The sequence below is a fragment of the Acinonyx jubatus genome, chromosome E4 (genome assembly GCF_027475565.1).
Source record: "Acinonyx jubatus isolate Ajub_Pintada_27869175 chromosome E4, VMU_Ajub_asm_v1.0, whole genome shotgun sequence".
NCBI lineage: Eukaryota > Metazoa > Chordata > Mammalia > Carnivora > Felidae > Acinonyx > Acinonyx jubatus.
The window spans coordinates 22883334-22911244 of NC_069395.1; the positions used below are offsets into that span (position 1 = coordinate 22883334).

The 27911-nt window shown below is 33.6% G+C and overlaps 1 long non-coding RNA gene and 1 other non-coding gene across 2 annotated transcripts in view; both read right to left on the reverse strand.

Moving 5' to 3' along the window:
• Nucleotides 1–27911, reverse strand: part of LOC128312968 (uncharacterized) — a 305360-nt gene that overhangs the window by 54011 nt on the left and 223438 nt on the right. The window lies entirely within an intron of this gene.
• TRNAQ-UUG (transfer RNA glutamine (anticodon UUG)) lies at nt 27336–27420 on the reverse strand. The gene has a single exon. It is a non-coding gene; the product is annotated as a tRNA-Gln (tRNA).

The following is a 27911-nucleotide window of genomic DNA, read 5'->3' on the forward strand; positions in this document are numbered from 1 at the left end:
AAACACTGAGGTTGACAACTGTGGGTCTAGGTTGAGGTTCTTTTCTTTTCCTCTCATTTTTCCTTTTCTTTCAATGGAATTATTTTTTCCCCTGTCACCTATCACCACACATTTCAGGGCTTGCAAGTTATTCTCCCTTAACTCCAGGGATAATTGGTGGGGATTTCCAATTATTTTATAACATGTGTGGTAAAAGCAAATTTCTGATTATTTAGATCACAACCAAAAAGCAAAACAAAACAAAACAAAACAAAGCAAAAACAAAACAAAAAAACAAACAAGCAAACAAAAAACCACAGAACAATCTAGTAACTTACTCATCCAAGACTTCTAATGGCTTTGTAAGTACCAATTTTCTATATTAAGTGTATTTTTAAGTTTATTTATTTTGGGAGAGAGAGAGAGAGACAGTAAGAGAGAGAGCAGGGAAGAGGCAGAGAGAGAGGAGAGAGAGAATCCCAAACAGGTTCCTCACTCTCATGGGGTTCGAACTCATGAACTGCAAGATCGTGATCTGAGCTGAAATCAAGAGTTGGATGCTTAACGGGCTGAGCCACCCAGTGCTTCTGCTTGAAGTACAGAGAGTACTTTTTGGTTTCTTCATATAATTATGAGTGAAATAGAATAGAGCACTAACAGTGTTCCCACGAACTAGACCTACATAAATGGTAGGTAGAAAGTGTTGATCTCTCCAGGTTGTTTTGGAATCCCAAGTGAAAAATGTATACTGGCTTTCCATGGCATAAGATTGCAAATAACTCCTTAAGTTATCATGAATACCTGAACAAAGCACCCTTTGACAGCAAGGCTTAGGGAGACTAACTAGCTGTTACCAAAACAAGACTTAGGGAGACTAGCTGTTACCAAAACAAAGTATAAAGGATTAGTCACCGTAAGACTGCTTTTGTCTATACGCAGTAGCCTACAGATAAAAAATTACTAGTTTGCAACTTCAAATTCTAAGTCCAAGCATGATAAAAAAGGCTTCCATACCTACTTTTAAGTGATCTTTTACACTTTATAGTTGCAGAATATAGCTTTCTATAAGCTAGACCCTCCTAATCCTATAGGTTCCAGAATCAAAAGGGGAGTGATCAAAGAATAGCTGTCTTTTACATGAAAGTTAGAACATTAATTAGGAAAAAGTTTCATCTTTGAATTCCAACTGGATACATATGGAAGAGTTTAGATTTAGTTGAGCATTGAGACAACTTGCAGGATATTTTGGAATTCGTGTCTCTGAAACCAACAGGCAATGTTATGGGTTAGTATGTTGGCTGGCATGATTGATTCTTCTACATAATAGTTGTAGAGGCAGGTATCTGAAATCCAGAAAATTTCCAATGGCTACTTCATTGTACTTCCTTGTCTAGTTAGTGAAGACTACTAAATCGAATACAGTCAAGGCCACCAAGAAGTATCACCAAGTAAAGAATCATGAACAACTAAAAATGATGGCTAAGGGCAAAGAAGAGATGGACTAAGCAGTGGAAGAAGAAAATTAAAAACACCAACACCTTTTGACTAATTGCAGGCATTTAGTATAGCTAGGCATATTCTTTCATTTCTATTGGCATATATTAGCTTACTACTGCCTCTCTTCCTAAATATTACATCGAAGATATGTTGGTGCTTATTTACCTTATTATGTTATCTGTGATTACTGTAGAACAATATATCTTAACTAAGGAACAAACAAACATGTCATAAGAGATGGATATAGAGAGCTTTAGGACATCTTCCCTTAAATGAGGAACCTGTTGTGTTATGTCAGAATAAAGCATGCTATTGATAATCGTGTCATTGTTCAAAAGTTAAAAGGTAAACCATTGGGATTAACTATGGGGAATGATGGAATTCTGGCCATGATATCGATTCCAAACTCCTACTCTGTTCTCTCTTCTAGTGTTAGGAATGTAAGTTTGGGAATTACATATATTCCCTCCCTTCCCTGCAGAATTCTGGATGTTATTTAGGTTCCACCACTGAAATAAACTTACTTGAGATTCAGAAGGAATCTTCCTCTAGAGGTGGTGAGCAGAAGTAAGTGCTTTTATAAAAGTGAGGTCTTGGGTTCTTTCATTTTTTATTTTTGTAGCAACTCTAGGTCATTCCTCTGCCATTCACTTGCCAGTATTACAAGGCAAGAATAGCAATCTGTGACAGTGTCTTGACAACACAGGGAGGAGAGGAGCAACAATTTTCTAATTCTCTGGATAAAAACTCATGAGCAAAATCTGAAAACGAAACCATCTTCCCTTGCCTTTCACTCCTGTAATTCTTAAACCATTGTATATGTGTCTGACTCTCTGTATTTGATACCTGTTGCCTGAAAAACCTTTAATATTTCTCCTTTCCAGAATAAATCCTGATTCAGGCGGCCATTTAGTCAGCCAAAATTTCTTTCACTAGAGACTGATACAGTTTTGAAATTCCGTGTATGATACAGTAATATTTCTAAAATCTATACCAGTTTCATGCTTATATTACTGAATTATATATAAAAATACATACCTATATCTGCATACTTAATGTTACCAGTTATTTTTGTTCCATGGGAAAAAGCTCAGTTTTTGGAAAATAAATAGGAACACATTAACATGATCTTTAAAATGTCAAATTGTGATTTATTTCTTTAGCTTACAATCTTTCCATAAGCACTGATCTCAGTGAAACAGTCAACTGTGCATCTGGTAAGTTGAATTTTTCAATTGGCAAATCCCTGAGTGCTTTGCATCAGATAAACAAAAAGATTCTTCTGAAAACCATTATTGGGGAAATTGTAATCTGTCAAAGAGTGAGACACTGGGGAAGTCACTGACTGTGATCCCTTCAGACTGCGCTATTGATCCTCGAACACCCAAGGTATCTCCACTTGCTGCTACCTCTGTTCTGACACATTTCCCTTAGATATTTGTATGACTAGTAACTAAAAATGGGGTTCAAACTTCCTTTTTTGTGTATGACATAAAATATCTTAAAAACCACCCTTCTAGCCATGTTTCATGACTTCTGTTTACAAAAATCACAGAATGGAAAGAGAAATATAAAAATAAAATCTGTTAAAATTAAAAAAAAAAAATGAGGGACAGCTGGGTGGCTCAAGCCAGTTGAGTGTCTGACTTTAGCTCAGGTCACAATCTCACGTTTTGTGGGTTCAAGCCATGTGTTGGTCTCTGTGTCGACAGCCCAGAGCCTGGAGACTGCTTCAGATTCTATATCTCCCTCTCTCTCTGCTCCTCCCCTGCTTGCACTCTGTCTCTCTGTCTCTCTCCCTCTATCATAAATAAGGAAACATTAAACAAAATTTATATTAAAAAAATGAAAGTAGAGTTTAGTCAGCCACAGAAATATAAGGATAATCAGGTAAAACGATTCAATGAAAAAGTTAAAATAAAGTCAGTGTTTAGGGAGGTACATAGACTTATAAACACCTGAATACGTAGGTCTACACACCAGATACCTGCAAAACATCTCCACGTGGCTGTCTAAGAGACCTCTCAAATGTTACGTCTAAAGCTGAGTGCTCTCTTCCCCTCCGCTTCAAACTACAATTAGCTGCAACTTTCCCCATATTCATCTTTTACTTGCTCAGGACAAAACTTGGTGCCATTCTTGATGATTTATTCAAATATACACCAACAAATCCCCTTAGCCATCATCATCTATTACCTCGAATATGCAAAATCTTCCTAATAGATTTCCTTGACTTTGTTCCTGCCGCTCTAAGTCTATTCTTAAAAACTACCACCCAGAGTGATCTGGTTCAATGGAACAATTCCTGTCAGCTCCCTATTCAAACTGGCAACCCCTTCAACTCAGAGTCAAAGTAGTGGCCCTCATGATAGTTTCATAGTGATCTAAATATAAAGTATTAGCCTCTTTGCTGATTATGATGTGTTCAGACTCCCCTGTTGCTCCTCAGACTGTCTAGGTATTTGTACTCGCTCTTCCTTCTGTTTGGAGACGTTTCCTTAAACATTTGTATGGCTAGTAACTTCACACGCTTATTTAAAAAAAAAAAAAATTAACGTTTATTTATTCTTGAGACAGAGAGAGACAGAGCATGAACGGGGGAGGGTCAGAGAGAGGGAGACACAGAATCCGAAACAGGTTGCAGGCTCTGAGCCGTCAGCACAGAGCCCGACGTGGGGCTCGAACTCACGGACCGCGAGATTATGACCTGAGCCGAAGTCGTTGGCTTAACCGACTGAACCACCCAGGAGCCCCAACGCACGCTTATTTTTAAATGTCATGTTTTTATGGATTTAATCCTGACTGTTCTTTTTAACTTTTCAATTTTCCAATAATAGCTAAATCAATTCCCAAGCTTACTTTTCACTATTACACTTATTCCTCACTAATGCAATTTATTCTATTAACTTACTTGCCATCTGCTTCCTTTTCACCCCCATTTGATCATAAGCATCATGAAAGCAAGGATTCCTGTTTATTTTTTATGTTTCTCTTTACTTTGTATTCCTCAAGCTGAGACGGTGTCTGGCAAATAGTGAACACTCAGTTGTGTGAATCAGGGCTTCCCTCACAAGCTTGGGGCAGACTCATAAGACATCCCAGGGCTCTTCTCAAACCACTATTGTTGTTTTGTTTGTTTCAAATTTTTATTTAAACTCTAGTTAGTTAACATATATTATAAGATTGGTTTCAAAAGTAGAATGTAGTGATTCATCACTTAGGTATAATACTCAGTGCTATCTTAACAGTGGGTCCTGGTTACCTCCTTCCTCCATGTTGAGCCTTCTCAAGAAGTTCAAGTAAAGGTTTTTACCTGCAAATACCACATGTTGGCCGGATTACTATGCACTTGCATTCACAAAATCATGCCTTTCTAACTAAAAATAAAATAGACATTAAAAATAATAATAAAGACAGAAACTTTAAGCCAATATTCGTTTAAGACATTTTACTGAATCTGACAGGATTCAGGCTACCTTGGTTGTATCCCAACAGCCACGAAATGAAGAGCTTTAGGAAACAGTGCAAAAGAGCAGTGTCCAATGCTGAAGCTAGCAGCTACACTTGCCATGTCGACCCTTCCCAGTACCTTCTCAGTATCTCAGCACCATCTAAGTGCCAAGCCTCCTAGGGTACTGTACGACATCTTTAACTTAAAATAAAATGCAGTGAAATGAAAATATACAAAATAAATAAATAGTCCTTTTTAAAAGGCCATATTAATATTTTAACATAGGAGATGAATTCTCTATTTGACTATGAAAAAAGCCAAACCCAGACCATCCTTAAGAAAAATAACCTTTTTTGTGCTCTTAATCAGAAAATAGAAAGTAATGCCTAAAGATAATGCCTAGCATTATCGTTTCATGGTAGTACACGTAATTATTGATGGCATTGTTATTTCATTAAAAAATATCGATCAGAGGACTGTAAAGCTTTGTTCTAAATTCTGAACTCCATTCTTACGTTATATTTTAGTAATATTTTTGTCACAATATTTTAATCACAACATGTTTGCCTCGAATTTTCCAAAAAAGTCAATTAAAAAATCAGTATATATGAATATGTATTACAGCTATTTCAATCATATCTAATTATTAATGAGATAAACTTATGTTGGCAGTATATGCCAAATTTTAATAAATAATTACATACATAAAATGTGTGAGTGTACTTGAGACAGCAGCAACCAAAACAATGTGAATAATAATAAAAATTTCCTAAAACATGTCTACCCAATTAAAGAAATATTGAGCCAAAATTGGGGCACCTGGGTGTCTCTGTCAGTTAAGCATCTGAGTTCAGCTCAGGTCATGCTCTCACAGTCCGCGAGTTCAAGCCCTGAGTCAGGCTCTGTGCTGACTGCTCAGAGCCTGGAGCCCGATTCGGATTCTGTGTCTCCCTCTGTCTCTGCCACTCTCCCACTCCGCTCTGTCTCTGTCTCTCAAAAATGATTAAACATTAAAAAAAAGAAATATTGAGCAAGAATTACTAAAAAATAAATCTTGTACTAGTACTATATATGAATGTGTTAATAATTACATTAAATATATTGAGTAACATTAATACGTTTTCAGAATTGGAACATTATTGTAAACCACAGCATGAAAAGTCTATTTCCTGAATATTGTCTATGATAAAGTAATAATAGTGTTTTCAGCAAAACAAAACATTAACTCAAAATTCCATTTTTTTAGTCTCTTTAATTATTTCTATAAAATTAAATTTAAAATAGGCAAATACTGTGAAAAGGCTAGATGTAAGTGGCTGTTTGGCATTTCAATGATATATTTTTTTAATGTTTCTTTTGTATGGTTTTATGCGTATCACAATATTTAAACATCCATTTTTGCATATAAATAAAAAAAGTAAAAGTAAAGTCCTATCAAATTTCAATGTTTTTTTTTTTATCAAGGACAGTGATTTGCATAAACATACATGCATATTCTCATTTATTTTTTACATGATCAAAGAAATGACAAACTCAAAACACCAACAGCTCTTTGTAATAAAGTAAAAATAAACTGTGGTTTCACTAGGGGTTTATACAAACTTCTCTTCAAAACAGGTGCCTAAATTATATGATACAGAGAGAATGTCAAGATAGAACTTTTCTTTCTGTTAAGTAAATTTTGCCAATGACACAACCATTGCATTTTAAAGTTAAATATATATTGATTAAAGATATTAAAATAAGATATTAAAATAAGAAATAATAAAATTATATTGGGTGTGTACAGTGAATCTGTACACTTGGGGTAGTATAGACATTTTGATCATATTAATTCTTCCAACCCATGAGCATAGAATATCTTTCCACTTATTTGTGTGGGTTCAATTCCTCTTACCACTGCCTAACAGTTTTTGGTGTATATTTCTTTAGTTTCCTTAATTAAATTTTACCTTAGTTGTTCGTTTGTTTGTTTTGATGCAATTGTAATTTAAAATCTACAGCTCAGGCTACTTTTTCAGCTGATTTTACTTCGATTTTATTGGATAGGTCTTCTAGTTGTTAAACAATATATCAAAGGATGCTCACCAGACCAAAGCCATGCTGTTTCATGCTGTTTTGTTCAATATAAACTCTTTAATAAGTTGACTTTTTTATTAAGATAGAGTTCCAAATTTATATATGTTCTGTTTTTAATAAAAATCATTACTATGTATATAAATATAAGTATATATATTATACAAATATATATGTATATATCATAATTAGCATTTACATAAATCTTATTTAAAACTCAGAACATTTATGGAAGTAGGTGGTATGAGTACTTCAATTTTACATATTAATACTCATGCATAGAAGCATTAAGTAATTTAAATTACAGTAACCAATAATTTTTAGATTTAAAACTGAGACCAAGACCTTTTAGATTATACTTTCATAGCTAGCAACTTATATGTATAACTATATATATATATAACTATATATATATATATAGTTATATATATACAAACACACAGTACGCTGGTGTGTTAATATTAAGAATCAAATGCTGTCCTTTTGGCCTGTTAATTGACAACACTGGGTTGGTTACTGACATTTACTCTACATTGATTTCCTTCATGCTGATGTGATGAATGCAATTTTCCCATTCTAGCAAAATATTCAGTGAATTTCTACCTAAGACAGTTCGTTTTCTGCTTAGGAAAGTCACAAATATTTTTTTTTTATAAATCCTTATTTCCTTCTGCCATATTGGATACTTCTAAAATTACTATAGTCTATAATTAAATTACTATACTAAAATTACTATAGTCATGACCCCCCAAAAGAATAAAGTGTTATCCAAGAGGGAAGTATATTATGTCAATGGTAAGCTTCTCATAAATATTCTCTCTGGTTTTACATCTTATAGAGCAAACTTCCTAAGAAAGAGCCTGTCACTTGCTAATCAAGAAGGGAAATACAAGTTCTTACTAAAATTATTCAAGATTCTCTATGGAATGTTACAGATATCATAAATGATTTAAAGACTATACCAACCTTATTACATGTGAAGGCAACAAACTTGAAATAATAGCATCAAAAAATTAGCTGTCTAATCACAAAATCAAAGTATAGTACAAGAAATATTGTGAAGGTATTGTTGAGTATTGTTACTACTACTATTGCTGCTGTTGTCATTGTTATAACAGCTAGTTAGCTCTCACATATTGAGAACCTAATATGTACTAGAACTACAATTAACATTTATATAAAGTCTTATTTAATACAACATTTATGGAAGTAGGTGGTATGATTAATTCAGTTTTACATATAAATACTCATGCATAGAAACATTAAGTAATGTATACAGTTCACACAGTAAGTAATAATTTTTACATTCAAAACTGAGACCAAGACCTTGTAGATCACACTTTCATAGGTCGCAACTTGTATTATACAAAAAATTTTTTCAGTGAGAAATAAGTGATGCCAGGTACTCATTAATGGATTTAGTTATCATTCTATTAACATATAGCATATAGCATTATATCTTAATAATCTTCCTTCAACTTTACCCAAGCCAATATGGTTGAACATAAGTAGTAAGCAGTCATCTACATGTCTTCAGAGCATAGTTATCCCTGGTCTGGGTGGGATTGCAAGCCAATAGAGGAAGTCTGGTAGGCTTGATGTTATTTGCAGCCCCTCATACTGTTACCATTATGAGAATAGTGATTATAATATATAATACAATTATAATTTATAAAAACATCCAGAAGATGTAATTTGTGGTTATTATTTCACTTATTACTCATAAAAATGCATAATTATAAATCATGTATTAATAGGGAGGTATTATGGGGAATGCTTAGGGATTATTTTTGCTACTTCATTAATGCAGATGTTCCTGATGAATAATCCATAAGGTAAAATGATCAGCAGTACATTTCTTATCACCTCGACAGATTTTTGTTTGTTGTTTAGTTTTGCGGTCTCTCAAGTTTTTAAGAGCAAGAACAAGAACTAAACTTCATGTAGGTTTCTTCTTGATCGCTTTATTTACTTTGAACAACTTGCAGTTGTGAATTCTTTCTCTACTCCCTTGAGCTGTAAATCAAGGAATGTCTTTCTCAAGCATCTGGAAGCTGTCCCTCTGAAATGTCATCATCAAGAAAGATAGGACCTCGGGGCACCTGGCTGGCTCAGTCAGTGGAGCATGCAACTCTTGATCTCGAGGTTGTGAGTTCGAGCTCCACGTTTGGTGTAGAGATTACTTAAAAATAAAATCAGGGAGAAAGAAAAAGAAAAAGGAAGAAAGAAGAAAGAAAGAAAGAAAGAAAGAAAGAGGGAGGGAGGAAGAAGAAAGAAAGAGAGAGAGGGAGGAAGAGATAGAGGAAGGAAGGAAGAAAAAGAAAAATAGGGCCCCGGTCCCTGTCTTTGTGGGAGGGAAGGAGTTTAACTTCCATAAGTGCTAATAAGCAAGCACAGACGGACAACCTTCAGACTCTTGTCCTGCAGCACATTTTCATTAAGTCACATCTGTGTTTAAAAATTATCTTCCTTTTCTTTCAGTGTAATTGAGTTCAGTCTCTCCCCTTGGCAATATTTGAGACCCTTATTGCAATAGTATTGGAAGACATCATCCTTGCCTATTATTTAACTCTGTCTAGTGCAATTTTTCTTTGAAAGATCTGTGACTGTTTTCTATTAAAAAATAACTAACCAAAGAAATAAATCTTATTCTCAAAATCAATAATGATAGTTGTCTTAGTTTGGGCTGCTGTAACAGAATAACAAGGTAGCTTAAATGACAGATATTTATTTCTCACAACTCTGGAGGCTGGAAATTCCAGATTAGGGTGCCAACAAGTTCAGGATCTGGTGAATGCCCTCTTGCTTGTTTATACATTGTCATTTTCTCATTGTATCTTCACATGGCAGAAAGAGAGAAAGGGTTAGCACCTTCCTTTTCTCCTAAAAACTCTAATCGCATCTGAGGACTCCATTCTCATGACCTAATTACCTCCCAAAGGCCCCACGTCCTGTAGGTTAGGGTTTCTCTTCTGGAGAGACACATAGATATAGCCCATAATAATAGCTGATGTTATTTATGATCAGCAAGTTTTTTTAACATAAAAAAAATTTAATGTTTATTTTTGAGAGAGAGAGAGAGACAGAGAGAGAGAGTGAGCGGGGGACGGGCAGAGAGAAAGTAAGACACAGAATCTGAAGCAGGCTCTAGGCTCTGAGCTGTCAGCACAGAGCCTGATGTGGGATTCGAATTCACAAATCATGAGATCATGACCTGAGCCAAAGTCGGATGCTTAACCATCTGAGCCACCCAGGCACTCCTATGATCAGCAAAATTTACTTAGAATGCCTATGGCACTCTTCATTTAAAGAATAATATTCTCCAAATTGATTTTACTTTATTATTTTTACCCATTTTGCTCAAATTAATTGCTTAAAAAATTCACCAACTTTTTAAACTTTTGTTAACTATAGGAAGACTGTTAGAAAACCCATATGTTGTTTGGCCAAAGAAAATACCAATCTACTTGGCAAATGAATCTATATTAAAACTGTTAATTCTCCACTCTTGAGGTCAATAATAAGACATTTACAAATTTATTTTAATCACAGATTTGTTCAATGTTCTCTAACTTTCATTGAGGATGACCCCTTTTATTCTGCAAACACCTACAAGTTCATTATCTGATGAATAGATACACCATAAATCTAATCTATTCAAATGAATAAATTATTGATGCATCATCATTATCACTTCCAAAATGTTCTGAGTTTTTGTTTGATATATAAGTTACAACATGTGCTTTATAAAAAACAGCTTATTTTATGAATGTACTAGGATAGTTCTGACTCACATATTGTTTCTGGGAAAGAAGTTGTATCCTTATTCTAAAATATTCATTAACACTTCTTGACATACATCTTCAGATGAGAGAGAGAAAGAGAAAGAAGGAGTTGCTATATATATGTATATATTACATATGAATATATAGTCATACACATATGGATATACATATACATATGAATATGCATATGTACATATACATTATACATACATTCATATACACATGAATGTATATGAATTACTGATTATTTAAAAATGAAATTAAATGTTTACATGATATAAGTAGAAGTCACTGTAATAAAGACAAAGGCAAATTAGAAAAATACTTGCATAACACTTCAAAAACATTAACTTTTATGAAGAGGAAAAGCTGAATTTATAGAACACTAAGTGAAAGAGCACAAGTGGAAGCTAAACATGAAAAAAAAACTATTCTCATTTTTTTAAATTTTCTTTTATTTATCTATTATTTATTTATTTTTGAGAGACAGAGTGAGACAGAGCGTGAGCGGGGGAGGGGCAGAGTGAGAAGGAGACACAGAATCTGAAGCAGGCCCCAGGCACTGAGCTGTCAACACAGAGCCCGATGCGGGGCTTGAACCCACGAACCGTGAGATCATGACCTGAGCTGAAGTTGGCCACTTAACCAACTGAGCCACCCAGGTGCCCCGGAAACTATTCTTATTTGTAATAAGATTTATAGAAGTTAAATGTACATGACATATTCCTATTTTTAACCTATTGTAAGGACAAAAGAAATGAAAAGTTAGTAACAAACAGTGATGTTATGGATGTAGAGAAAGAGTCACTTCCACATTGCTGGTGGGGGTGTAATTAATACAGCTGATTTGGAGGATAATTTAACTATGTAAAAATTGAAAATGCACATATTAAGTCAAGTTTCACTAGGAATACCATTAACAGTCTCATTCTGAATTTTCACCCTTCTCTGGAGAATATGGTATAGTTCCATACCTGGCAAGCTCTCTCTTTATATCTGAAGAAGACTGTCTGACTCTAGATCAAGATAAGAGCACTGGGATTTTGACATTAAGTCCAAAACCCTCCTGGCAACCACCAGGAGCAGTTGGGTCACTGACTGTTGTCATTGACCTAACCAATTAGATAGCCTGGCATGGGTATACAACCAGAAGGGCATTAACAACAATAAGAAAATAACAGCCCTGAAGATTTATACTTTAAGTTTTCTCAAGCCAAGATCCCTTGTATAGACTTCATGGTCCCATGTAGAGACACGCATTGGCTTACATGAATAAGCACCCTGGCGAGCTTGCACCTGGACCTTGCAAACCTTGCCTGCACTCTCTCTTGCTGCACTGTAACTCTGCCTTTCAGTGAAAGCCTTATGTGTTATGCAGAATTCAACTATTCAAACTTGGGAAACCTTCACAATTCCCTAAAACTATTGAGGCAAAAAAATAGAATAAGAAACAAACTCCCGGGAGTATATTTTCAGTCACCTTAGGAGACAGAAAATCCTAGTGCTTATGAGTACTGCCATATGGGCACTGGTAAACTGTCTCTGAAAGAGCCTCTCAGGGGCAGAGGCTCATGAATCTCAAATGTCTGTGATTTATTGAGAGAGGCCCAGCCTCAGAAAGAAATTCTGTAAGCATCACCTAAATTGAGTAAATTTCCCTTCTCCAGGGAGCCCAGAGGAGGGTGATGGGAGAGCTTTACTGGCACATGAGTAGGCAGATGACATGATCAGGTGAGAATGTCCAGAAGTACACCAGATACAGATGGGAATGTGTATGTTAAGGTAGCATTTTCTTTCAGTGGGGTAAATATCAGCATTTTAAAAGTCACAATGGGAAAACTGATTGCTATTAGAAAGAAAGAAAAGGAAAGAAGGAAAGAAAGAGAAATTGCATCCATATCCCACTACATAAACCAGAAAAAACAATCCCCTAGTGATCAGAGAGCTAAATATAAAGCCATATAAATATTAGAAGAAAACATGGCTAAATTCATGTATTACCTTAGATTGAAGTGGCCAATCTAAATGCAATCTAAATAGGATTCAAAATCCTGAAAAATGTAGGGAAAAAGGGCACAATTGACTTTATAAAATAAATACTTGAACAAAACACCAAAGTCTACAAGTGATGACAAAATGGAGAAAAATGAAGAACATAGCATAGACAATGAAATCATTCTATTTCTATTTATCTTTAGCACTTTAGAATGTAAAATAATGGTGAACTGTTTTGTTTTGTTGTTTTGATTTTAATAGTGAATTGTTTAAACACAAAGACCTACTATTTTGAGCATTTTTTTTTTTTTGTAGAGACTTGGCCTTTCCATGTAAATATTAAGTTTTTTTCCTTCAGTCTCAGACTCTGTCATCTTTGAAACAGGATCTATAAAGCTCTCCTAGGCCCTTAGATGCGAGTGCCTCTCATTAGTGTGGCAGTATTTAATGAAACTTGTATTATAGGAGTAACTTTATTTTAATGGGGGTTTGTGTGTACACAAAGGCATGCATATTTGCACTGTAAAAACCCAATTTGACATTTTTTTCTTTGTGTTGTTTAAGATTTTTTGTAGAGCTAATGAGGCTCTTTAAAGAAGTTGTTTCTTCTAGAAATAAAGAAAAAGAGATGAGAAAAGAAAAGCTCCTAGAAATAAAGAAAAGGAGATGAGAAAAAAATGGCAAAAGTATAAAAATAGTTCACAGAAAAGAAAAGGTCAATGGCTTTGAACATAAGAAAAGAGAAACCTGGGGTGCCAGGGTGGCTCAGTTGGTTATGCATCCGACTTTTGGTTTCAGCTCAAGTCATGATCTTACGGTTTTGTGAGTTCAAGCCCCTTGTCAGGCTTCACATTTACAGTGAGGAATCTTCTTGGGATTCTCTCTCTCCCACTCTCTCTCTGCCCCGCTCGCACATTCTCTCTTTCTTCAAAATAAATAAGTAAACATAAAAAAAGAAAAATTTGCTAATAATCCTTAGATTATATATAGTAAAGTCTCAATATCATATTGTCAGTTACTGACTAAAATTACAATTATATCTGAATTTGTAATGATTTCAATACTAACCAAAATGACTGGCTCCTTAATGTAAGATTGCAATGGATTATATTTTGCCAGAATATATGTGTATAAGTATCAGGAAGCACTATCTGGGGAAGAATTATGTTAGTTGATGCAGAAACATTCTTTGAAGATTTTTGTTTTCTTGTCTGTTATCTAATCCCGTTTTGCTAAAGTTATACTTTGAAAAAGTTAAAAGTCATTATTTCCATTTATGTTTTTCTCATTGCGTGCCATCTTGTTAGTTGATTTTCCACTTCTTAGTGGGTTTCAGGCATTCAACAGACAGCTTTGCCTAGTACTTGCTCTCATCAATTGCACAAATGCTCATTTTCCCTCTCATGGTGCATTGTACTTCATTTTGCCCTATGAATCCTGTAACTGTAAACTTCTTCAGTATTGGCATTCTCGTCCTCATGACTCAGCCTCAACTCCTGTTCTGAAAAAAAATATGTTGGGGGATGACTATGGGGGGTTGGCCCTCAGAGTTTTCTCTTGCTTTTTCCCAGCTCCTAATAAATACTGTAACAAATACCACAAGACATATTTGTATTATGGATCTTGCCAAGTAGTAGGAAACATTAAATTGATTAGTGCTAAATAAATAAAATAAAGCCCTTCCTCAAGGTTAAAAAATTAAAATATGAATGTTTATTTTTACAATTACTATTGAATTCACTTATCGAATATTAAATATAACTAAAAAAGATTTTTGTAGGGAATATCTTTATAGATTAACACATTTTCAATGTTTAATTTATGTATAGTTTAATAGGTATTTAAATATTTGAATTATCTTTATGCCACTTACACATGAAAGTAAAATTCTAAATTTTTTTTTTTCAACGTTTATTTATTTTTGGGACAGAGAGAGACAGAGCATGAACGGGGGAGGGGCAGAGAGAGAGGGAGACACAGAATCGGAAACAGGCTCCAGGCTCTGAGCCATCAGCCCAGAGCCTGACGCGGGGCTCGAACTCACGGACTGCGAAATCGTGACCTGGCTGAAGTCGGGCGCTTAACCGACTGCGCCACCCAGGAGCCCCAGTAAAATTCTAATAAATGCAAAGAAGTGTTCTCCAAAGTAGTTACAGTTTACATGAGTCTATTGACGACGCCAGGAGATCCTGTTTCACAAATTAATTTTCAAAATGTAATTTACTTTTGTTTGGTTTGAAGATTATTTCTGTTGTCTTTTCAAAGGCTTGGTGATTGAATAAACACATACTTTTGTTACCAGTATGTTTGTCTCCAATAACATTATGCACTTTCATAATTAACAACTCTAGGCAGAAAACTGATTTTTTTTTTTTTTTTTTTTGCTATGCCTGTCTTGATAAATCAAAAGACATTCTTCACCTGAGAATATGGCCATTTTCAGATAGAAATCCATATCCATATCTATTGAAGCATTTTGGGGGTGATCCTGATATTCAAAGAGTATGATTAGAAGCTATTAACATAAGAAACTATTAACTATAGAGAAACGTAAACTTTAAGTCTTGGTTTCCTTAATAGTGCTTTACCTTCACTGTTCATCCTTACTTAAACTTTTGTCTGATTTGGTGATAGAAAACTTTAATTTGTTGATTTCATAACAAGTTGCATGGAAGAAAGAGATATTTTGCTGCTTTGTCCGGTGACAAGCTCTGTTATAGATCACAGACTCTTAATTTCAAGAATGCTGGAAGAGAAGGTGGAGAGAGAAGAAGGAAAAGAAAGTCAAATCAAGGAAAGCAAATCACAAGGGGAAAAAAACCCGTATTCAAATTCACCAGTGTAGTGGGAAAAAAAAAAAACAAACAAACTTGATTTTAAGGGGAAACTTCATGTACGGTAAAATATACAAGCATACTCATTTAAAACTTCGTCTTTGATTTTCTGCCAGCAGATTTGTGTATGCAGCTACTACCCATTTAGTAAATATCAACGGCTTGCACAAAACAGCCCCAAACTGATTTTTCTTTCATTTATTTCCTGGCTAGCTTAAAGAGGAAAAGTAGAAATGTTAAGTTTGCTATCAAATCTTAAGTTTAATATAGGAAAAAAAGCACTCTAAATTGTTGGAAATAATTGTTGGCATGATAATACTTTTCTTAAACTGAATGGGTTCATAAATTCAAAGAGTTTGGGGATGAAGTAGAAATTTGTAATAAAAGAAGACCTTTAATAAATAGAAAACTTAGAAACTAAGTCTCGTACTGTATTTCCCGAGTTTGAAAACTAGCCTGTAGACCTAATCTGGCCTGCCACCTATTTCTTTCTAAAATAAGTTTTATTGTAATACACACTTGCACATTTGCTTACATATGTTTACATACCATCTAAGGCTGCCTTTGTGCTATAAATGCTGAGTTTTGTAGTGTATCAGAGTCTGTATGGTCCACAAAGCCAAAACAATTTTCTGTTGGACCCTATAAACAAAAAGTTTGTTGACTTCTGCACTTATTTAAAACACGCATATCATTCTATCTTCAACTTGAATACAATGCCTTCTAATTTTTTTTTTCTTTTGCCATATTGCCTGCCCAAGTGGTCTTTGCATGTATGAATTGTTACAGTAAAAGGCATATCCATACCATTCACTGCTCACTTTTTCTCTATTTTTTTATAACTATTTGCAAGCAATATAAGGGTTGGGACTATACTTCTTTGATATTTTTTATTGCAGAGCCCATTGAAAATACTATATCACTGAAAGATATTGTTAGTTACTCATAAGCATCTTTTTGTAAAAGTAAGTATATATGATAACTAATTCTACATCCTCAAATCATGAAAAGTTTGTCATTCATGGTATTTTACTTTAGAAAATAATTTCTAATTTTCAGAAAGTGTCTCATGGAAGAGAAAAATTTTAAACCCAAAATTTTTAAAAATATTTTTAAAGCCTTTTTAACATTGTTCAAGAAATATATACACTATCAACAAACCAAGGTTGCACTTTCTACTAGCAGGTATGTGTTATTAAAAAAAAAAAAAGTTTGTCATTAGATTAAAGCATCATTTAAAAGTTTTCTATATATGCTCTAATAATAGTTTTTGTCAATTGTTTTCTATTAACTGAAATCAAAAGATATATTAGGTATAAGCATAAATTATGCATTATTACTGATACATTAACTAATGTCTTGGCAGTCTCTCCCTTAGGGTGATATGCTAGAAATCCCATTCTTGATTAACTGAATTGATGTGGAAGCGTCTTTATTCAAGCAAATGGTTAACATCTTGGTTTTATGAATAAACTTGAAGGAAAACAATGACAAATTTTGAAAACAATATTATTTCTGAGGAAACAGTGTATGTTCAGTAGTAAAATTCAAGCAATAAATAAAGAAGCACAAGAAGAAGGAAATTCTGCAAATTTGATAATGAAATAACCACTATCAATATTTGAAGAGATTCATTTAATCCAAAAAATGCATAATCCAGTTTACACCATGCCGAAGTTTCAGAAAATTAACCCATCCTTCCATCCAGCAGCTTCAGATGAAAAACAAATATTGACACACCCCAAAAATACCTTCATGTCACCTACCAGTCAATATCTTCCAAGGACAATCACTATCTTGAATTCTACCTATATTGGAGCTTTACATAAAATGAATCATAAAGAATATACTTTTTTGTGTTCAATTTCTTTCACTCAACATTATGGTTTTGAATTTTATCTATACTATTGGATACTTTTTGGTGTGGAAAAAATCTCACACTGTTCTATTATTTCAATGAAATATAACTTGTTTATCTGTTCTATTCATGAGAAACATTTGGACAGTTTCCCATCATTAACTATTACTGATAATGTTCCTATAGATATATGGACATTTTATTTTAGGTAATTTTATTATAGGTATGATATGTTTAATCTCGTAGACAATACCAGTTTTCCAAAGGTGTTCTATGAATTTATACTCCAAAACAGTAATGTATATGTATTCTAGTTGTTCAACACATTTATCATCTCTTGGTATTCTCTATTTTATTTTAGCCATCCTATTGAGTAGGGAATGAATTTCACTTTTGCTTTAATATACATTTCTCTTGGCAACTAATGATGTTTTGGGTCATTTTTGGCTTTTTTTGTTGGACTATTTACCTTTTATTATTAATACATTAAAATTCTTTGTAGTTAGGGATATGCGTCTTTTCTTAGCAAAAAACATGTATTTCGAGTACTTTCATCCATACTTTCTTTGACTTGTGCATTTATTTTTATAAAATATCTTTGATGAAGAGGAGTTCTTATTTTTAATATAGCCTAATTTATTATGCTTGCTTGTATGGCTACTGCTTGTCAAGTCCTGCCTGAGAAATAATTTCTACTCAGATTTTGGTGATATTTTTCTATGTGTCATCTTCCAAGAGATAATTCTTTTTATATTCACACTTAGATCTGAGCACTATTTTGAATATATTTTTATGTTTGGCATGAGGTAGGGGTCACAACATTTTTTAAATTTGTCTTATGGCTGTTTAAGTGAACTAGTAGTATTTCTTAAAACACCACTTTTGCCTCTCTTTTCACTGCAAAAGCAGATTTGTCACACATCAGGTAATCATACAATGTGTGTCTGGTTTCTCTTTTCTATTTCATTGGTCATCTTTTTGTATTCTTGCACTAATACCTCACTGTATTGTATACCAATGCTTTGTAAGAGTCTTGATATCTGGTATTTGATGATGATGATACTAATTATTGTGGTACCATTTTTTGTTTGTTTTATGCAATTCTTCTTTATGCTATTAAATGGAAGGGCTACTTTATTTTCCTGGTGAACATATTATCATTAAATAGTGGCTTTCTATCTCACTAGTAATACTTTTTGCTGTAAAATCATTTTGCCTTATCTGCTTTTTGTTCTCCAGTCTGATACCTAAACTCAACTTCAGGATGAGAAAGTTATTTTCAGTGGAAATACTTTACTGAAAATGCCATGCCAAGGGTCATAAAATGTAACCACATCAAATCCAGGTGTAGTGACCAGTTATCCCAGATCTGTTTACTTACATCTTTTTTCTTTAATGTTATCCCCCCAAAAATACTTACGAGATTTCTTTCACACTATCTAAGATCTATGTGACAGCTCAGTTCCACTGTTATATTACTTGGTAACAAATGGATTAATAAGCTTTATGATTCCCATATTTAAGAAATTGTTCCTAGACATGGGGAGCAAGGTGAAAGGAAGATCTGGGTTTTTTCTTACAGTTACAAGGAGAAAGGGAACTAGAAGCCCTGGTCACATGGAAATTTTTTAAATTTATATTGAAGACCTGTTTAATATGTCATACATATAGTTTATTGAATTTAAGCTATCAACATTACTGTAAATCAAGGAGAAAGCACATTAAGCTTAAATGGGTGAATGTTTCTATATCACTTTTATAATTAAACATTGACAATAAGAAATATGTCAATAATTTCAAGATGACTCACCTCTCTCATATTAGTTACCGAGTTCTGCTAATTCTGCATATAAATATACATGAATTGTCCCCGTTTTCCATTCTTAAAACTTGGCATATTCTAACTTTCCATCCTCACTTTCACCACATTTTTGTTCATATTATACACATAAGTCACTATACACACCAAACAATCGCAAAGACATCATACTTTCTTTTCTCTCTGAACTTTATTTTCTTCCGAGTTTTTATTTAAATCCAAGCTAGTTAACATACAGTGTAGTATTGGTTTCAGGAGTAGAATTTAGTGATTCATCACTTACATATAACACCCAGTGCTCATCACAAGTGCCCTTCTTAATTCCCACCCCCCATTTAGCCCATCCCCCCCCCACCTCCCCTCCAGCAACCCTCAGTTTGTTCTCTATAGTTAAGTCTCATGATTTGTCTCCCTCTCTGTTTTTATCTTACTTCATTTTTCTTTCCCTTCCTCTATGTTCATCTGTTTTGTTTCTAAAATTCCACATATGAGTGAAATCATATAGTATTTGTTTTTCTCTGACTGACTTACTTGCTTAGCATAATACAGTCTAGTTCCATCCACATCATTGCAAATGCCAAGATTTCATTATTTTTATAGCTGAGTATATATATATATATATATATATATACATATATATATATATACATATATATATATATACATATATATATATATATACATATATATATATATACATATACATATACATATATGATCTTCTTTATCCACTCATCAGTTGATAGACATTGAGCTCTCTCCATAATTTAGCTATTGTTGATAGTGCTGCTATAAACATTGGGGTGCATGAGCCCATATGAATCAGTATTTTTGTATCCTTTGGACAAATACCTAGTAGTGTAATTGCTTGGCCATAGAGTAGTTCTATTTTTAACTTTTTGAGGAACCTCCATCCATATTTATACAAGACCTTTTCTTTGTATGAGTTGATTTTTTGTTTGCGGTATATTTCTCACTATATTCACATGGCATTCTTGGTTACACTTCAAGAATAAGCTTGTGCTTCACTTTTATTGTGAACACATCTACACCCCACATTGTCCTCTCTGGCACAAAAAGTAATTTCCATAATCCAACTGTCCCTTTTTCATGGACTTTTGGGTTCTGATGTCATATTTTGGGATTGGACCTTATCCTTACCTTGTATTACTACTAATGGGAAAATAATTTAATTTTTTAATTTCCAACTGTGTAATGGAAATAACAGAGCCTACCTCATACATGCATTATAATGAGGTGGTGATGATAATATGCTTAGGTTAGTAGCGGGAACATAAGAAGAGCCTTTTGACTATTGTTAATAGTGTCATATATCTCTTGTTTACTGCAATGTGATTGGTGATTTTTTTCATCTTGCATATCTGAAATAGCGTGAGCTCATTAATGAAGATTGTGACTTGTCCATGACTTATTAGGGAGAGATCAGTTTTTATGTAATCTAAACCTAAGCCAATGTCTAATGCTAAAATTGTCTTTAATAATCTTTAAAATAAATAGATTATCCAATCAGATGGTTGTACTGAAGACTGAGATCACGTGTTGATTTCTTGTCAAACTATAAAGTGTTATACAAGTATAGGTTGATATATACACATTAATATAACCAAATTTACCTTTGCAGCTTTCCTCTTCAGTATCTAAAAAGAAACTCGTTGTGAAAACTGGTTGAGTAATTCTGTCAAATTTAAGACAAATTCTGAAAAACTTTAGAATGAGCTCTCTGGAGAAAATATGCAAAGCCACCATATGTTCTCCTGTTTTTACCTTTCATGATTCATGAGTCCAGAGGTGGTTGTTACAGACATAAACTCCATATGAAATGAGACAAATTATTTATTCTCAGTAAGAAAGATGGTTAATGCCTCACATTAGCAGCTTTTCAGACTTTTTTCAGCAGCTTCTAAGACTTTGAGGAAATGTTTTGAAAAATCAAACCTCACCAAATGCCTATACTCACCTGTGATATTGTAAGGAATACATTTAATAATATTATAATATGGAGTCATAAATATATGATGATTTTAAAAGTCACATATGTATTTAGATATCTTAATAATATATAGATTCAAAGTTTTCAAGCAGATTGAAGGTATTTACATATTACTGCTTATATGGCATTAACTAGACTTTTATGTACCAAAAAATTATATAAATAGAAATTTTAATGACTATATTTGACTAACACATTTGGAGATATCCAGGGCAGCACAGCTGCCTAGCATACATAAAATAGATTCTTGTGCCAAGTTCTGTAATATACTATGGAACTACTGCTAGAAAAAGAGGCAGAAATCATAAGCAGGTGGTATTTTTACTGTTTTATTATATTATTCTCTAGTTTCTTCCCTTTGGCTACTGTTGCCTACCAGATGTGCTTTTTATCTTTCCTTTTAATTTAAAAAAAAAAAAAAAACTTCAATGTGATCTGTATCTTTACTTGGCTTTATACTCCAGAAAAATATCAGTTTAAATACTGTTTAATGACCAGGATTAAAAACACTATAGAGTTAAAATAAATAAGACTAGGTTAGTTAAATATGTAGAAAAAAACTCTTCAATAAATATTGGGCACATTTGCCATTATCTAGACAAAAAAAGAAAATAAATTTTGGAACCATATAAACATTTTAAAATTTCAGGATACAATATATTTAACAGTTATATATTTCTAATAGTCAATAAAAATAGCTATATCACTGTATATCAACCTTCCAGTGGCAGATGGAATACATTTTCAACATTGAAACATTCTCAGTATCTGTACATGATATGACTCTGAAATGTGGAAGTTTAGTATTTTATTCCCTTTGGGAATTGGTTTAATGATGAAATCACAACATGATCCTTTCTCCTAAATAATGGAAGATTAAGAAAAAATTAAAGAGAAGTCATGGTTTTTAGTAGGGTTTATTTCCTATTTAGATTTTAGATAATTTAGTCGTTATTTTAATTATATGTTTTTATTCATATATATTTATAAAAGAGAAAAACAAATATAAAAAGTATAGTGATTATAACTGATGCCAACTGTGTTAGACCCTATAGTTGTCCAGGAAAAACAATAACCATTCCTTTCCCAAAGAAAACTCACAATATAAAAGGAGCTAGAGGAGAGGTAGATGGAGGGAAGGATTACATATATAAAACTTGAGTAGAATGGTAATAAAGGTAATGTCCAAGTGTTATTGAAACATAAAGAAAAATGTGACCCAAACCAAAAAGGAAAGAGAAAATATGTAGAAAATAATCATTTGATCTTGAAACGTGATTAAAAGTTGTCTAATAAAGTCATGGAAGGAAGCAATATGTGAGGGAGTTCTGGAGGAGGGCATTCCTGGAAGTTGATGGATCTGTTAAGGTCTAAAGGAGTTGGTATGGATAGGGAAAGTAGACTCTGATAAAATTCCAAGGGTGTGTTACAACTCTCACACACATGCACACACACCATTCACACATACAACCACCTCCCCTTTATTCCGTGATCAAGGAAAATGAGCAACTGGGTAGAAGTAAGAAAGGAGACCTTCTTGTGGTTCAGACACTGGGCTATAAGGGGAATTGAATGAGGAGTATAGATGCTTACCTATTTCTGGGTGGCAATGGCATTTTATCAAACTAAAAAAACTCCACATTCTTCAAAACAATAAAAAAGCATAGTTTTCATTGCCCTGGAAAAGCCATGTGGTTTCCAAAATATTCAAGAAGCATGAAAAACATAGTCAAAAAAACCTTCTGTCATGGTGCAATAAACAATCCTGCCTCCTTGTAGAATTAACTTCCCCTCCTCTATCTCTCCAGTACTTCAAAATTAAAAATACCGACTGCCTCAGACTGTCTTACGTAAGTTTGAAATGAGGCCACACAAATCTGTGGAATCCATATAGTACATCTAGTTTATAGGCTCACCTTACAAAATATCAAGATTCTTTCAGAATACATGATATCTCTTCTTGGATAAGGCTTTTTATTCAACGTTTTGCGTTCCACTGGAATCCTGTTCTAGCTACAAGTCTGGGGAAATGAAAGTTAATGTTTCCTGAAAGAATCAGCATCCCCTTGAAAAAATCTGCCTCAGATAAAGGCATTAGAGACTTTTGAAGAGTCATCTATCTAATCTCCCCAAAGGTGAGAAAGGCATGCAAGTGTGAATATACTCTTGTCCTCAGATTAATTGAAATCTACCAAATAGAATTACTACTCTAATTCTCAGGACCTTACATTTTCCCAATTAATACTATAAATTTCATTAAAAAGAGCATTTTGAATTACATTATAGTTTTGCAACTTGCATGATAAAATTCAGTCTTTTTTTTTTTTAATGCTTATTTATTTATTTTTGATACAGAGAGAAAATGAGCTAGGTAGGGCCAGAGAGAGAGAGAGAGGGAAAGAGAATCTCAAGAAGGGTCTGTGCTGTCAGGACAGAGCCCAATGCTGGACTCAAACCCATGAATCGTGAGATCATGACCTGAGCCGAAATCAAGAGTCGGATGCCTAACCGACGGAGCCAGCCAAGTGCCCCTAAAATTCAAAGTCCTGATTTCAGGTAATATTTTCTGCATATTCGAGACATAAGAGATTCTTCTGAGCATTCATAGAAGTACTGTGGTTCTCTGCCTTGTGCCAAATTTTTCATTTTCTTTACTATATTATCTGGAAGTTAGTGAGGAGTAGCCATTTCACCTAACAATGCTTCTCATCTACAATTTCATCAAGATCTGTTACAACAGTTATTGTTCTCCTAAAGCTGTAACATTAATAGATGCTTCATTCCAGAAGACTTCTGGTGATAATTTAAGTAGCTATTTGCCACTGCTGGCCCTGAACTTCCAGTATCCTAGTTCCATTAAATTAAAACCATTAATCTCTTTGAACCTAACCAAATCAGATAAGCAATTCCAGTTTCCTATCCATAAAGGGTGTATTTCCTGGAACCACTTCTGTTCCATATACTTTCTATTTTTATATTCTTTTTTATTATTAATTTTTCAAGAAAACAAAATGTTAGTGGCACCTGGGTGGCTCAGTCAGTTCAAGGTCTGGCTCAGGTCTTGATCTCACCATTTGTGGGTGGGAGCCCCATATCGGGCTCTGTGCTGACAGGTCAGATCCTGGAGCCTGCTTCAGATTCTGTGTCTCCCTGCCCCTCCCCTGCTTGCGCTCTGTCTCACTCTGTCTCTCAAAAATAAATAAATGTAAAAAAAATAAAATAAAAGGAAACAAAATGTTAAATACTTGACCACATTACTTCTCATAGTTGTATAATATTTGTTCCTATTGTTACTTCAAATACATATTTCAATGTGGATATTTATGTGACAACTCTTTTGAGCAAGGGCATATCTGAGAAAAAAATATGTGAAGTAGCCTGTCATATTTAAAGACAATTCAGTTGATAGAATTCTAAGTCCAAGAATATTTTCTCTAAATACATTAAAGATATTATACTCCTATATCCACTATTGCTATTGGGAGCTAGGTATCTGCCCAATGTCATTTCTTTGTTGATGATCTCCTCTCTTCTTGGAAGCTTTAATATTTACTATAAAATTTTTATTTGCTCAAATTTTATTCTGTATTTTCCTTTCTTTTTCTTTTTTTTTTAATTTTTCTATTTTCCCATTCTGCCTCCATCTTGGAGCTCCCTGTGGCTCTTTAATGCGCAGTTTTTCAGTTCTTTCTAATTCTGGGCAACTATTCCAATTTCTCTATCATTACTTTTTTCCTAGAGTTCCTACAGCCCCAATTTTGTCACTTCTACCACTATACTCTTTATGTATGATTTTATCTTTTCTATCCTATATCTATCTCTTTCTACTTTCTTTGATGGAGTTTATCTATTTTTCAAGTTCAAAAAATGCATTCTTTATCTGTGCCAAATTTTCTATACTTTTAATTCTCCTTTTGATTATGTACTTGTTTTCACACCTACTTGATATTACTAATACAGTTATTTATCTTAAGTAAATATTTGCTTTAATCAATTAGACCATTTTTGTAATTATGTTTTACATAATATTTTATTGTTTTTACTTTTAAATAGAGTCTCAGATGTTATGCCATCCCTGGGAATATCAGTCGTGTCGTCTGAAATTAAGGATAAGGAAACAGTTGCCGGCAAGGCTCTAGCTGGTCTCATTTCTAGTTTATGTAAAAGTAAAAGTAAGTAACCAGTTTAAAAGACATCTCCGTTATTTAGTGGAAACCCCATAGGACCTTTTTTCTTTTTCTTTTTCTTTTCTTTTTTCTTTTTTTTTTTTTTTTTGGCCAAAACTTTGAAGGTGACAGTTTATTGGAAAATAAATTGAAAGAATTAAGTTACATCTCTTTTCACATTACTTTTTCTTCCAGGTAGCAGAAGATTAAGATCCTAATTCTCAAAATTACACTGCTCAGTGGTAAAGTTTAGGTAATCTGTACAGAAAGACTTTTTCCAGTTAGGGTTTTTATATTATAGTTGATATTGACAAGAGGTTGAACACTGTCTATGACATCATAGACAGAATATATATATTCTTAAGAGTTTCTTGTGAGTATAAGTTGGAAAGTGAATGTATAAAATATTTGAAAATAGTACAGGCCTTCGATTTTAGGAGTTATTATAATGTGTTGAAAGCTGTCAGGGCAACAAATATAATCTCAGAGTTTGTGTGTAGACAGAGGTTCTGGCCTTATATTTGGTGGCATTAACTGGAGAATTACCCGGTGTGATTCGTAAGGATTCATATGGCTGTGATAAAAACTTATTGCAGACATTTAACTTTATAGCTAAGGTGGGTTTTTGTTTGTTTGTTCGTTAACTAGAAGCTCACATTCCTTTGCTCTTTCCCCTTCTGTTACACTTTGTAACTATAAAATGAATACCATACATGACACAGGAGACCCATGAATCAGAATAGTTCTTTAGAAACACATAACATGTTTTAAGCTTCAAAACAAATTTGGATTCACTTAGATTGGCCATACGTACCTATAAATAGGCATGTTGATGGAACTATTTCTATGTTATTTGATTTAATTGTTGTCATTTGGCATTCATGCATGTTTCTCTATCCTATCCCCAGACTGAATGGTCCGCACTTAATATAGCATAGTGGTCATTGAACAGAATGAAGATTCTGGCACTCCTAAATTCTCATTTAAGCACCTACGAATTTGGGTTAACCTTGAAAGTAGTTCTGCTACCATGCTGCATTGCTTCCTAGAACTTCCATCAGACCATTTTTAATTACTTGCACATCCTACCATTCCACTGGGCAACTCCATTAATGACAACTGGAGACGCATTTAATTCATGGTGATTTAGAGACAAGAAATAAAGAGAACTGAAAGTCCAGGGACACCTGGTTGATCTACACCAATATTCACTTCTTCTGATAATGCCCTGTGGCTACAGAGACCAGGCATCACTGCCATTTTAAAAGAAAAAAAGAAAGTGATAGGGAACCAGAGAGAAACAAGCACTCTGTAACATTCCATTTAATGCATAATCAGTTAGCTATTCATGTAACGATGAAACGATGGTAGACATCTTCAAATTGCTTCCTTTTTTCCCTAAAGGTTGCTTGTCCGAACATTCTTGTACTAAGGTCTTTGCATAAGAGTAATTCTAGGGTAGATACCTGGAAATTGAATTTTAGGCTCATGAATTCTCAACTTTACCACATATAGACAAATGCAATCCAAACGTACTATAAAAATTTGCTATTTATATGCCACACATGTGTTAGAGTTCCCTTGGTTTTCCTTCTTCATAGGAAATTAGTATTGTCAGTCTTTTTATTTTAAATCAACTTTATAGGTGTATAATGGTATTCTATAGTGCTTTTACTTTGCATTTTCCTGATTGTCAATGAGATTAATTATATTTTTGTTTGTTTGCTGACTATTTAGGTATTCCTTTTTGTTTTGTTTTTTTAATGTTTATTTGTTTTTGAGAGAGAGACAGAGAGTGAGCAGGGGAGGGGCAGAGAGAGAGGGAGACACAGAATCTGAAGCAGTCTCTGAGCTGTCAATACAGAGCCTGAGGTGGGGCTCGAACCCAGAAATCGTGAGATCATGACCTGAGCCAAAGTCAGATGCTCAACCAACTGAGCCACCCAGGCACCCCTCACTATTGAGGTATTCTGTGAATTTCTGCCAACCCAAAGATTTTATCAATTGTATCATTGGTCTTTTTTTTATTATTTATGCATAAATGTTTAATATATACCTTTGGAAGTAATATTTTCTGATAATATACATTGAAATATTTTTTGGAGGCTTTCTAGGTCACTTATTTTTTCTATAATTTCGTTTTTGTGACAATATTTTAAATTCTAATATGGCCATAATTGTTGATTAATTGCCCTCTATATCTCTTTGATTTTCTGTCTTTTCTAAGAAATCCTTCCTTATGTACAGGGTCATAAGTATATTACCATTTATCTTTGAAAATATTTAAAATGAAGATTTTGATTTTTTATAATTTTGTCCACTTGAATGTTTTATTGCATTGTGTATTCATTAGAAGTCTAATTTTTCTAGATGCTTTTATTAATATTGTTTCTCTTGATTAATGCATGCTATCTATCATAAATTGTTTCCATGTCTTATT